Raw genomic sequence first — 14,923 nt, 5'->3', positions numbered from 1 at the left:
AGCCTACGACAGAAGATTTCACCCCATAAGGTACAAAAGGTTTGACCCCTTGAAGTTACTGGGGTCAACCATGTCACTCACAAAAAGTATGGAAGATTGACCGCACCGGGTGGATCTGGACCCTAAAGCCCCCTAAAAAGCCCAAAAAGGGGGTTAATTTCACCCCATAAGGTACATGGACCAAACTTGGTGAAAACGAAGTTCTATGTCAGGACATCACAAAAATATCAAATCTAACAATATTTTCGAGTGGAAAGGTGATGTAAGACTCCCCCCAAAGTGACCCCCCAGGGGGTTAATTTCACCCCATAAGGTACATGGACCAAAGTTGGTCAAAACGAAGTCTTATGTCAGGACATCACAAAAATATCAAATCTAACAATATTTTCGGGTGGAAAGGTGATGTAAGATGCCTTCAAAGTGACTTCCCTTAATGTGACCCCCTCGGAAGGTTTATTCCACCCCATAAGGTACATGGACCAAACTTGGTCAAAATGAAGTCTTATGTCAGGACATCACAAAAATATCAAATCTAACAATATTTTCGGGTGGAAAGGTGATGTAAGATGCCTTCAAAGTGACTTCCCTTAATGTGACCCCCTCGGAAGGTTTATTCCACCCCATAAGGTACATGGACCAAACTTGGTCAAAATGAAGTCTTATGTCAGGACATCACAAAAATATCAAATCTAACAATATTTTCGGGTGGAAAGGTGGTGTAAGATGACTTCAAAGTGACTTTCCTTAATGTGACCCCCTCGGAAGGTGTATTTCACCCCGTAAAGTACATGGACCAAACTTGGTCAAAACGAAGTCTTATGTCAGGACATCACAAAAATATCAAATCTAACAATATTTTCGGGTGGAAAGGTGATGTAAGATGTCATCAAAGTGACCCCCAGAGGGTTTATTTCACCATAGAGTACATGGACCAAACGTGGTCAAAACGAAGTCTTCTAGGGCACCACAAAATATCAAATCTAACAATACTCTCAGTTGGAAAGGTGATAAAAGACCTACCCAAAAGTGAATCTCCTCCTATAGTTTAATTTACTTCATCCCTTTCTCGAACCAACCTTGGTGTAACGAAAGTGCTATGCCAGGACAGTACAAATGGATTAAATTTAAAAATATTTTTATATAGGTTTTGATGAAATACATTCACAAGCTGTCCCATGATGCATGAAATGGAACTATAGCCTACTTTACAAAAAGTTTTTGTATAAATCATATTAAGTCAATCGAAAAAAGGCAACAGGACATGACAATACATGGCTTTGTAACACCAAAAACAGAAAGTACGTAAGAAGCATATAGGCTACAGTAGCCAGAAAATTGATCCAAGATCTTGATACCACCACTAAATGTGGACTTAATCGAACAACTGACTATCCAAATCAAAACGTTTCGAAATGAATCATTTGGAACGTTAATTTAGGCAGTAATGAACATTTTCCAGCTGCTACAATAAATAACCCAATAAACCCAATGTAGTAAATTTTTGTTTAATGCCATTTGCTTCATGTCTCCAATCAGTTATTGTAACTGTTCATTCATAAACAGAGATTGTTTGTGTAAATGTAAACGGTAACTCAATTGGTTAGCGCGTCACTTCTGGAACGAAGAAGCTTCAAGATCAATAGCGGCGCTGGTTCGACTCTCGGGGTGTGCGCTTGAGCAACGCACGTTAAGGGCTGCTCTCCATTCAGCGGCATCTAATGGATGGAATAATTCCCCGACAACAAGCCTTCAACAATCGGAAACTTCACTCTGTCAATCTCGGTGACCGGGCCTGCGCCAGTGATTCAAAGCCTCTACAAGTATGCGAAACTGCCAGGATTAAGCTCTGCAAGAAGCTTTCCCAGTCCGAGGATAAAGATTCAATCAATCAATCAATCACTGGTGTCGCTTTTACTTTCTTCGTCTTATTCTTCAGATTCATACAATTCTCCTGTTATATACAGAGAAATAAAGACTGTACGAAACAATTGCTATTATGCACTACAGATATGCGTAACATACAATAGTAATTTTATTATCTTTTACAGACGTCTATTTTTCTTCGAATAATGCAACATTGCAACTTACTATTAACTGGAAAAAGTTCAACATTTATTTGTTATTTAGTGCACCCAGGCATTTTTCTCAAGATTGCAGAAACTATTGGTTATAGGTTCCTAAAACGAAACTTTACAGCCAGTTATTGGCTAATGTTTACAGTAAGAAAGTAAACGACTGATAGACCAGGAGAAAGTTTTATATTTATAAAGGGTAACCCAAGCGACATCCAATGCTGTTTACCTTCTTCTTGACTTTCCTGGATGAGATCAGATTCCACGCAGAGACATCTAAAGATGCTTTATACCTTTACCTTCAAACCACACCACTTTATAAGAACCTCCTTCTTCTTTCCAGCCATACTCTAGCAGCAACGTTGCTGCTTGTTCACTTCTAGTTGAAGATAACCACCATCTTGTGATGAGATGTGTGCGCCTTGTCTTCTGGAGAAGTACTCGTAAACAAAGTGGTAGAGTACTACTATCTACAGTAGCTTCTGGTATGCATGATATCCTTTCATTTTCTTTTTTGGGTTTGTAGCCGTCTAAAAACATTTGTAAACGGACTTCGTTGACATAATTAATTTTCTTGTTTTTGTACATGTTACACACAAAGTTCTCTATGGCGATGATAGTGTCTTCACTAATTTCTTTGTCGTGTCCGAGTTGGCTAAAAGCTGCCTGCGCTTCGTGGTTTCCTTGGAGTAATTTCAGCGGCCGCACTTTCCCTTTCCTGCTAAATGACGAGGTGTAATCAGAATCTGTAAAGGCATGATATGCAGGTAAACACTTGCAAATCGTCACTCCAAGTGCGGTAGGCCTATGCAGCTGGTTGATGTTGATGTACCGCTGCGTGTTATTGCTTTGCAAGCCAGCTTCTATCCATATCTTTAATGAAGGATCAAAAGTTCCATAGCAACCTAAGCCAATTACAAGACAGTCAGTGTCAGACGTGCGGATAACCACATTGCTTGAGGCTGGTACATCGCAGACAGCTTGCTTTATCTCTGTATATAACAGGAGAATTGTATGAATCTGAAGAATAAGATGAAGAAAGTGAAAGCGACAGCAGTGACAATGAAGAATAAAGAAACGACCGTTTACATTTACACGAACAATCTCTGTTTATGAATGAACAGTTACGATAACTGATTGGAGACATGAAGCAAATGGCATTAAACAAAAATTTACTGCATTGGGTTTATTAGGTTATTTATTGTAGCAGCTGGAAAATGTTCATTACTGCCTAAATTAACGTTCCAAATGATTCATTTCGAAACGTTTTGATTTGGATAGTCAGTTGTTCGATTAAGTCCACATTTAGTGGTGGTATCAAGATCTTGGATCAATTTTCTGGCTACTGTAGCCTATATGCTTCTTGTGTACTTTCTGTTTTTGGTGTTACAAAGCCATGTATTGTGATGTCCTGTTGCCTTTTTTCGATTGACTTAATATGATTTATACAAAAACTTTTTGTAAAGTAGGCTATAGTTCCATTTCATGCATCATGGGACAGCTTGTGAATGTATTTCATCAAAACCTATATAAAAATATTTTTAAATTTAATCCATTCGTACTGTCCTGGCATAGCACTTTCGTTACACCAAGGTTGGTTCGAGAAAGGGATGAAGTAAATTAAACTATAGGAGGAGATTCACTTTTGGGTAGGTCTTTTATCACCTTTCCAACTGAGAGTATTGTTAGATTTGATATTTTGTGGTGGCCTAGAAGACTTCGTTTTGACCACGTTTGGTCCATGTACTCTATGGTGAAATAAACCCTCTGGGGGTCACTTTGATGACATCTTACATCACCTTTCCACCCGAAAATATTGTTAGATTTGATATTTTTGTGATGTCCTGACATAAGACTTCGTTTTGACCAAGTTTGGTCCATGTACTTTATGGGGTGAAATACACCTTCCGAGGGGGTCACATTAAGGAAAGTCACTTTGAAGTCATCTTACACCACCTTTCCACCCGAAAATATTGTTAGATTTGATATTTTTGTGATGTCCTGACATAAGACTTCATTTTGACCAAGTTTGGTCCATGTACCTTATGGGGTGGAATAAACCTTCCGAGGGGGTCACATTAAGGGAAGTCACTTTGAAGGCATCTTACATCACCTTTCCACCCGAAAATATTGTTAGATTTGATATTTTTGTGATGTCCTGACATAAGACTTCGTTTTGACCAACTTTGGTCCATGTACCTTATGGGGTGGAATAAACCTTCCGAGGGGGTCACATTAAGGGAAGTCACTTTGAAGGCATCTTACATCACCTTTCCACCCGAAAATATTGTTAGATTTGATATTTTTGTGATGTCCTGACATAAGACTTCGTTTTGACCAACTTTGGTCCATGTACCTTATGGGGTGAAATTAACCCCCTGGGGGGTCACTTTGGGGGGAGTCTTACATCACCTTTCCACTCGAAAGTATTGTTAGATTTGATATTTTTGTGATGTCCTGACATAGAACTTCGTTTTCACCAAGTTTGGTCCATGTACCTTATGGGGTGAAATTAACCCCCTTTTTGGGCTTTTTAGGGGGCTCTAGGGTCCAGATCCACCCGGTGCGGTCAATCTTCCATACTTTTTGTGAGTGACATGGTTGACCCCAGTAACTTCAAGGGGTCAAACCTTTTGTACCTTATGGGGTGAAATCTTCTGTCGTAGGCTCCCAGACTAAATATGATCTGCAGGTTCCGTAAATGGAATGTACTGTACAGTTCCACGTGAATTGTTATCATGATCTTGTTTACACAAATGGTCATTAAAAACCATTAAACGTTCACTTGATAGGCTACTACAAGAACCACATACAGGAGTAAACTTTGTTTGACAGCAATGTAACGATAAAAAAGAACTTGTGTTAACAAAAAAAAAACGAAATTGTGTCAAAAATACAACAAACAACAAGGTCTTTTAGCCAGTTCCCCAGATTTTGCTCAAATTTAGTTCTGGCTGAAGTCTAATGAATCATAAAATCTTGTTTCGACTGGAACCTAGGATTTTTTTTTCCTTGATTGTAATATTGCTTTAATGTAGGCTACCCATCTCTTTCAACGCTATCCACCACACGTGATGAGCATCTGTTGTGTGTGGCAGAGAAAACGTAGAAAACAACTGTTGTGAAGGCATCTTTGTTTTGATGTGCTCTTTTATCACATTGCTGTCAACACCACACATCGCTGGGGGGGTTCCATAACTGGAATATTTTGCCAGTCTATCATCTCAAAGTAACGTTCGGAACTGAACTGCAATATTGACAGGGTGAATTTTTGCTGACGAGTGCTGTGAGGTGATAATATTCTTAAATTGAAAATTCTTCTCCATCCTAGTTTCCTTACATACTCTTTGGTATAACATATGATTGCAATCAAAATGTTTTCAGGGTGGGCATAAAACATATTCCTCTATATTACTTTGTTGAGGATATTGCGAGATTTATTCGATAGCTTCTGAGCAGAGTGTAGAATTTTAAAGAAATGTTTTTGGCCATTAGTGAAATTGCTTTTCTTTATAATGGCAAACCATACTGGAATATAAACATTCATAATATAGTCCACACGTTCTACCAATACAGCTGACGCGTTAGATGCAACATATAAACGTAGAATTCTATTGGCTGTGTTTAACCATCTTGAGTGGTTCATCATACCTGGACTCCTATAAGCGAAATGAATTGATATATCTCCAATTTTCACTGTTCTGTGCAATGCATGTGTAGAAGATATTTTTGGTCAGTGCTGAGGTCATTTTCATCAATTTCAATCTCTGGTGCCGGAACTGCTTTATATTTTACAACATCTGGTTGTGTGACAGTGGCTAGCTGCTTTATAATGGGCCCAGTGAAGCTATCAGGTCTGCTAGTATTGCCATATCTTTTATAAGATGCCTAATTAGGCAATTCATTACTATGGAGTAGGCATATTAACCATTAAAGTGGCTTTTGGAAATGATCTTCCAGGAGCTTTATCACGACGCCTTTTTGATCTGTGTTTATTGCGGTTCCATCGCATCCAATTGCCATTACATTATCGTAGCTAATTTTATTGGATCCAAGATATTCAAGAATCCCGGTAGCTATTGACACATTAGATCAGTTGGCTACAGTAAAATGACCATTGAAATGAGAACTTGGCTCCTCAAGTAAAGTATTGTGCTCTTCAACTGCGAAATGTTTTCGAAGTCGCCCAGCAATTTCATTTTGTTTGATAGTTTAATCTTTTCGGCCATCAAAATATATGCTTTGCAAATTTATGCTCATGATAGGCCTACTTTCCATTTGAGTTGTAAACCTCATTTTTTTCCTCGCTCTGCTCACTTTGCTTTTATCTATGACTGATTGAGATTCGCTATCCGTTACAACTCCCGCATCTTGTAGAAATGATGAAGCAATAAGTGCTGCAGACCTATCGGAAATACTAGTACGATCGCATGATTCAGCAAATACTACTAAACTGGAAGTAACCTTGCTTTTTCTGGGGTTTTCCAAGGCAAAACTGGGTTAGGCAAAACTGGCAAAACTGGGTAAGGCAAAACTGGGTCAATACGGTACATGGGGCCAACAGTTTGGAACAAGCTTCCCCCCACTATAAGAAATGAATGTAAAACTGTAAAAGGCTTTAAATCAAAAATGAACAAGTTAAATCTTTCTTAAAATGATCCTATCTAAGTATTACTTGCACCAAACATACTAATATTTTTTTTTGCCCAGAAATGATAGGCCAATGTGTGTAGATTCATTAGCAAAATAGTATGGTTGTAAGTACTCCTACTGGCCTTCTGGTTCTTGTGTTTTTTGTCCACAGAAGTTCTACAGAGTCTTCAGAAGTTTTTCCATCCTCTTCGACCAATCGCCATCTTTCGGTGAAGCGGTGGCCATGTGCTCCAACCAGTTGCTTTTATATATATCAATATCTTGGACTGGATCGTCATGCTATTGTCTGATTATTTATCTATTTTTCTAACATGCCAAATTGGATTTCTTTATCACTTTTGTTATGGTTTAACGTGTAAAACATATACACGGTAACCCAAATTTATCATATTACTGTGACATGCCACTACTACATCCCAGCTGGCGATCCCTGACGTTTTTGCATTAATTCAACGTTTGCTAACGTTGGATCAGTGTGGAAGTGACGAGTTTAGCTGACTGGGGTTTAAAATTATCGCTTTATCAACGCAACTTTTATCAAAGCACGCTTGATATCTGCAAGACATAACTTCCTTGGGTAAAATTGAATTTCCGCAAGATGATGATGTTGTTTTTGCTAGTTTGTTTTATTTGTTTTTGTCATTGTTTTCAGTGTCGTCAAGTTATAGCCTATCTATTTTGTGAGTCGTGCAAGGCCTATGGTGCGTTGCGCTTGAAATGGCTTTGCCCGTGGTAGGATTTCTTTGTGGGGTTTTCTTTGCCTGCCTTGCTCTTCTTGCTATGAGCTAAACGCATCAAGACGTGTTCCCCTTAAGACCATCAGCACTCTTGATAACGCACCATGGCCGATCTTCATAGCAACTGTCCATACTGATCTTAAATATATCAGCTAAAGCCATGTGGGCTAATAAAGCTATAGCCTAAATTTATTTGTTTTTGTTTTTTTAACATTTTCTTTTTTTTTTATTTTCTTTGTATATCTTAAATTTTTCTGAAGGTGTTGCGACCGTGCCAAATTTTTTTTCAACTCAATAACTTACTTCGGTCACAAGCACGTTTTTAACGTTCGCGTTTTGTCGCTTCTACCTTTTTCTCGACCTTTGCTATGTTGACGTGTATTGTTTTGATATGATGGTCAGAAATAAAAAAACAACTGAACTGAACTGAACTGTTGATAATCAAAATCTTCGCAGCGTTCTTCATTGGATGACAAAGTTTCTGAGCTTGCATAAGAAGTTAAAGGTGTTTTAACCAAAGCGCTACTTGTGCCTGCTCCTGGGTCTTCACGTAAAGAACGGAATTGTTCTGATCTCGCGACTCCTCGGAAAACGTTTAAAATTAGATTTTGTGGCCGATTTATCATGTTTATCAATCACCATTATGCGAGTTGTTCTTTGATCAAGAAGGAACTGTTGTTCTGTAACAGGGACACGATTTTCCTGCGGGCAAGTACATTGCAGAAAATTGGAGCACTCAGGCTACAACAACCGATTTCAAATATTTTTGCTTTGCAGATTCATTCATTTGGTCCAAATTTTGCTGAAATTTAGGCCCACCTCTAAAATTTGACTTCAAAACGTTATTCATTTTTTTTGTATCGCTTTATCATAAATATGTACTGATGTTCGTACCTCATTCGTATCATCCTGCAAAGTTAATGGACAAAACATAAATGAGCGTACAGCGTTAAAACCATCTCGCCCTTTTGTGACAAGTTTGTTTATTGAGCAATGACAAAATAGCATCTCAAATGGGTGAAAATTCAGCATTTTGGTCGTCGATGCGGGGGCAGTAAACCTTAAGCTTCGAACATGCCTTTACATAGGAAAGTTCTGGGTACATCCCACTTACAATTTATAACTAGCCAGTAGAAAAATTATAAAAAAAATTATGTTAAAACGGAAAGTGAAATTTCCCATTTTTTTTCAAAAAATTGAAAGTTTGACCCCCTGCGGGGCAGAAGATGCACCCCCAAACTGATGAAATTTTGCACACGTAATTTTTTCATGCATGTGCCACTTTTTATGACTAGCCGTTTTTGAATTTCGAAAAAAAGTCAAAAACGGCCCACCCTATTGGCCATAGTCTACAATTAAAACTTTTTAATGTTCGAATAGAACAAGTAGGTTACTCTATTAAATTGAAGTCACGTCTCAGGCGTTGTCAATTTATACGGAATTTTCTGTAATTTTACAGCTAAGCTTGCTGACAAACTTCTATCGTAAAAGATAACATACTGGATAAAGAGACAAATTGACTTTCTGGCATCCAAAAAACCGGTAGTTTACACTAAAATTGTGGTCGATTGGGTCAGTTTAAACACGATTACTTTATCTCCAATTCAAATCTAATTTTTAGTTACGCCGTTGCATGCATGAACGATGTGAAAAAAATCGATAAACAAAATTGACTGTTTTACTGAAGAGATCCAAGCATTGATCGTTTATAAGGTACAGAATTTCAATACAAAAATTCTAAAAACGTGATATTGTTAAAAAAATTTGATTGAGTGAAAACTAGCCGATTATTATTTTTTGAAGGACATTGTTTAGCCAGATTTGATTGTCATGGTTGAATTGACAGCAAGCCCAATCACTTTCTCTACCTCAGTTTTGAAGTCACTGCATATGGTATAGGTTTTCCGAAGAAATATACCTTTATTAATAGCTTTCAAAGCCAAAAATGTTGCAGAAACTATGAGATATGAAGCTCGATTCCATTTGCGTTGTTCAAGGTAAATGGATTTCAACTTCTCGAGGTATTAATTAAATTGACGCGCAATAGAATTAGATGCACGAGATGAGAAGACTTCATGAAGAATATTTATGACTAACTATCTTAACCTCGCGACACTACCTTACATGACATGCTGCAACTACTTAACTGTTTTTTCTTGAGGAGGAGATGACAAAACACATTTCCAATAAATTAAAAGAAAAAACACTTGGAAAGCAGTAAGTCGTGTTTACACAGAGTTAGAACAAAATTCATCTCAGATGGCCAAGTTTACATTGAAAACGTTGTTCCAGCTTTCTTGCTAACAATAAACGAGTTACTGCGAACCCTTACGACAATCGAATTTTTGAGATCTTAACGTAAATATAACACAAATTATGGAAAGAACTACATTTGATGTACCTGTGCACTATCCAGCATGGTGACACTTACTCTATGCCTTTTCCTTTTATTTTTGCATGCACCCAAAAAATAACGCGTTTGCTCAGTGATAAAATTCTTTAATGCACATGCTTTGTTTTTATTTTCTAAGATGTTATCCCTAAATCAAGAAGCACCCCTAGTTTTTGTGTCAAATTAGAAAATGCAACAATCCAGTTGATTAAGATTACAAACAATAATTTTAACCAGAAAGCAGTTGTCGGTAGTCTGCAGCAAATCACTCAATAGGCGATGAGAACGATAAAGAAGCAGCACTCTCTACGTCTACAGTGACGTAATCGGTGGTTGGTGCCTGGTGTGCAAGAGTAGGTGAAGGAACCTACACGAGAAGTAGAAGTGAAAAGGGTCTCGTTTTTAAAGTTAGACTGCAACAGTGCCAGGTAGTAGTTTTTCCCTTGTCCAGTTACGTCTCCGATCTAACACTTTAGCGGAAACAGTGTTTTGTAGTCAGTTTAGTAAAAGATTCACCATTGTAAACCATCTTTGCGTTAAAAACGCAAACCACATTCTCTAATACCCTGCTAAAATCCCATGAAAAAAAAGCCATTAGCATGAAGTGGTCCAAAAGTTTTGGCTTGTCCTGTTCATTGGCGTTATTAACTTGATCAAGAGCTCCAGCCACACATTTTTATGAGATGGCCAGCAACTGTTTATCTGATACCAACGGCCTAATATATTCTCTTGGGTATTAGCTTTCCATCAATGTAGTCAAAAGTGAACAATTACGTTACGTCATCGAAGTGTGCTGTGTACTGATCAACGTAAGGTGATGTCAAAACACATCTAAAAATCGTAAATATGTTACCAAACATCTTTTTAGATCTTTAAGGTTTAGAGTAAGCTGTAAGCCCACAGTATCTTAGCAATTTTCCTAATCACTGCGCTTCTCTTTCAGCCATATTTAGCTAAAGGGTAGTGTTCAACAATGTAGGACCAACCTTTATGGAGACGAAGAGACGTTTTGATAATTACTTAACATAATCATCGTCCAGTAGCCTACAAGTACGCAGTTGTCATATCTCAAAATAATATCATATGCATAACACCCAGTTTGATTCCTGCAGCGTGTTTTAGCAAATTATAGTGGTCCAACGGTTCAAAAGCATTGTAATTAATAAAAAAAATTATATTTCATTTTTTCATTAGAAAAAAAATCTTTTTAATTTTTCAGTCAAGATATTCCGATCGAAGATTCTGATGCGGCAGCTTCGTTTCTGATCCAAAGATGACAGATGAGCTACGGTGATTCACTTCCTTTCCATATGTGTCTCCCTGTCTTAAGATGATGAAAGCATAGGTTTGCTGCTGCTCTTCCAGTAGATACTCAGTATATTTCGGGTTAATCCGGCCAGGGCGCAAGAAAGCGTAAACAAGAAAGTCAAACGAGTGGAGTGACGTAACAAAACATAGAAAATCGATAAATTTTTAGGTCCATCAATAAATCATAACAATTAAGAAAATTTCATTAAAAAATGCAACAACATTTCACAATCCTTTAACGCTAAGATTTTTTTTCTGTCGAGTTATTGAAATTTTATTGGTAGTCCAATGAGAAAAACTGACGTCCAGTTTTCTAGTCGCAACTACTACGAAAAAAGACTAGCTAGAAGTTCACTTTGAGTTTTATATCCAACTTTTACTTTTGTGACATAACCAATGATTGCAAGAGAAACCGACATAAAAGCGTTTCAAACCAGACGAAGCGAAAGTTACTAAACAAACTACATAATCAATAAATTGAACTCAACCAAACACCTATAAATAATATTTTAAGTGCATTTTACGTATTTTCCATCAAGAAAGATAAAATATATGCCAATAACAAAAAATATAGCCTAATCAAATTAGTATCGAGTGGTTTAGCTTTGCAGCTGTATTTTTATGGCGGCGAAGCTTAAAAACGATATTTCGTTCATGCGAGTGGTGTGTTTCTACATTAGGCCTAAGGCTTTGTAAATAGTTATAGTTAATAGTAAATAGTTGCAGTTATAGTGCATAGTCAGATTTATCTTAAAAATTTTCATTTTACGTATATTGCAGATTTAAGTAATTCCTGATGAAGACACACGTACGTGCCGAAAACGTTTGAGTTGATTTGTTACATTGTTACATCTCTTTGTAATAAAACATATTAAACCCACTAAAGTTACCTTTTTTTTTGTCTTTGTAAATCTAGTGACAAAGTAAACGTCGTGCGTTACCTGCATACCGCTTTTAGCCTGTGGTGCAAGGTTTTGTAATAATGAAATATTATTATTGAGTAAATTAACTTTTATTCCAGCACTCAACGTTTGGATTTTTGTAGGTTTTCAACGTAAAAAGTAAGAAAAAAATCACTGAGAAAAGATTTAAACCAAAAATACTTTATAAATGTAAAGGCGAGCGCCTGTGGTCTTTATAAAAAAAAAGTAATTTGTTGTAACACATTAAATTAATGCAATTCAAGAAAATATACGACTGCAGAAGCCATTTATTATAGCCTGTAATTTCAACGAACAAAAGCGTGTTTTATTTAAATTAAATCCACACAATTAGCTATCTTCAATTTGTTTGTTCCTGGTATCGCAGTTGGATGTATGTCACCAAAGAACATTGCACATTGACAGTTGAAACAACGAATCGAGCTAGCAACATACGCCTTTTTACATTAATTTCATGTCTACAGACGTTAAACCAATGCAAAAAGGACAAATATTTTTGGCTGGGAATGTGACACTGGCAACAGCAAGGAATGTTTTATCTAGTTTATCGAAAAGTCCAGAACGGAAGATTGTTGGAACTCCTCAGCACAGTGCATGAAAACGTTTGATCCATCACCTTCTCACTATACAACGTGAAACAACGTTGTTTACAGCGAATTGGCACAGATAACAGTAAACGTTCAATTAGGCATAAAGCTTAGAGTTACGCATTTATAGAAACGTGTGAACTCACTTAACAATGTTGCTTCGTCAAACTAACGTTATTTCACATATTTTTAAAAATAAAAACGCAATTTTTGCTCATTAATTTCTTCAACTTTTGCTTCCATCAGCCCGACTGGTGGATTAACTAACAACTCTCGAAAGACTGCACAAACAAAGCATGTTTGCAACCTTTGCTTCACCCAATTTCAGTCACTTCATGACTAATTTCACGGAAACAAAAGCACCTGGTGACAATAGCTGATTAAAGTAAACCACCATGAGACGGTAACAGCCGAAAAACAAAACAACAAAGAGTTTGTTAAAAAATAGCATAGTGTTGTTCTGCTAAATTATCGCTGGATATCTCATTTTTACATTTATTCAGATGTTTTGTCAATCAGACACCGACTTTTCTACTAGCGAGATCAAACAATCCATTATATTACCTATCTGGCATTTAGCAGATCATGGAACTGTCATTCTACAAACCACTGAACAAGTTAAAAAGAATATTGCAATTTCAAAACGAGTTACAGCGTTCAAAATTTTGAAACAAACTTTTGAAAAAAATTAACAGAATGCAAGAAAAATTTATAAAAAAAAGATTTTGAAAGTAAAGTGATACGCAATAACGCAATACTATGTATAGTTTTCCTGTGTCTTAAAACTTTAAAAATTAGAAACGCCAAAAGGTTTGTTATTTTTATACAGCCTATTGCAGGGATGGCGAACCTTTTTTAGTGCATGGGTCACAAAAGAGACCTTAATCCTTGAAAAAGCAAAAGTGGGTCATACATTTAATTACATGTTAATGCGAAACTACATGTTAATGCGAAACTTGCTGTTGCATCTTCTCTGCAAGTCAGTGGTTCGCCATCCCTGGCCTATTGCAACAGTGGGATATGCTACACTTCCTTCTTCATGGCAGATTTTACAAACATAACTTCAAAATTATTAGTCAACGTCAACGATTATAATGACAATAACGAAGGCTAGCAGAAAAATGGTCCATGCATTACCAAATTTACCACCAATCAAAAAGTACAAGTTGCTGTCACTTACCCCTCATATTGATGCATAAAGTTCAGGCTTCCAATATCAGTCGCAATTTTAGTCCCACAACAAAGCTATCATTGTGCATGACCTTAATGTAGGAATCTATAATATTTGAACTGAATTATTTGAAAGATTATTTTGCAAATAATTCAAACGTCAAGTTGGTTTGCAAACACATCATCATAAAATTATTGAAGTTCGGCTACATTCGACACAAAAATCTACAAGAATTTACATATCGCAAGTGCTTGCTGCGATATATGTTTTGCAAACTTCTGTGTTCCATAACTTTTTTTTACTCACTGCGCCCACCTAATCTTACTCCTGACGAACTAGTTGGTATGAAAAAAAGTTTCGTAAGGTGTCATGGATCGTTGAGCAAACGCCGTCTGGTAAAAAAGTGCAATGCTCTATTACGTCACAAACTCGTAGATCCCTGTGTGGGCTAATTGTGAATTCTCAATCTGAAGGTCACAGGCCACAGCCTCACGCTCGCAGGACGCAGGTTCTGTAATCTGCAGCCTATCCGTTCAAACACAAAGTGGAAACGATTTTAGGAAAGGATTTGTTTGAAGAAAACTAAACACGAATTGAATAAACATTATAAGGTCAGAGTGCAAAAAAGATTAAAAAACACAACAATGTGTTAATCCAGGTTCATAACTACGATCAGGGTGGGAAGTCGTTAGTCAAAAAGCAATGACTATTCCACTATTCGATAGTGCCCAAAAAAGCAATAACTTTCCGCTATCGATACTTAAAAAAAGCAATGAATAGCAATTACTAAAAATATTGTATTTTATTGTATTTGCGTATTTAACGACCAGTGATGTCAGGTTGTTAATTGAAAACAAGCAAGTGAATCTAAAAAACAAGCCCAAAACATGGAAGATCAGCACAAAAACAAGCCAAATAATTTGCAACCAATACCAATTAGCGTAAAACTTGCAGTTTAGCAATTCAAAATTTTCAATACAACCTTTGCAGTCCATACATCACGTTTATTTCAAGAATGACATTTGTTTACGCCAGCGTTTCTCAAAGTGGGCGAAATCGCCC

General features: G+C 36.9%; 1 protein-coding gene across 2 annotated transcripts in view; it reads right to left on the bottom strand.

Moving 5' to 3' along the window:
- LOC145778667 (uncharacterized) overlaps positions 1-13,958 on the bottom strand; it is a 39,638-nt gene extending 25,680 nt beyond the window's left edge. For both annotated transcript variants that reach the window (XM_082590208.1, XM_082590209.1), the window contains exon 1: positions 13,871-13,958. The gene's annotated coding sequence lies outside the window, so the exon portion shown is untranslated. The remainder of the gene's footprint in view (positions 1-13,870) is intronic.
- Positions 13,959-14,923: the final 965 nt, after the last annotated feature.

This window comes from Aplidium turbinatum, chromosome 10 (assembly GCF_918807975.1).
Source record: "Aplidium turbinatum chromosome 10, kaAplTurb1.1, whole genome shotgun sequence".
Taxonomy (NCBI): Eukaryota; Metazoa; Chordata; class Ascidiacea; order Aplousobranchia; family Polyclinidae; genus Aplidium; species Aplidium turbinatum.
This window is presented reverse-complemented; position numbering and strand designations above follow the sequence as displayed.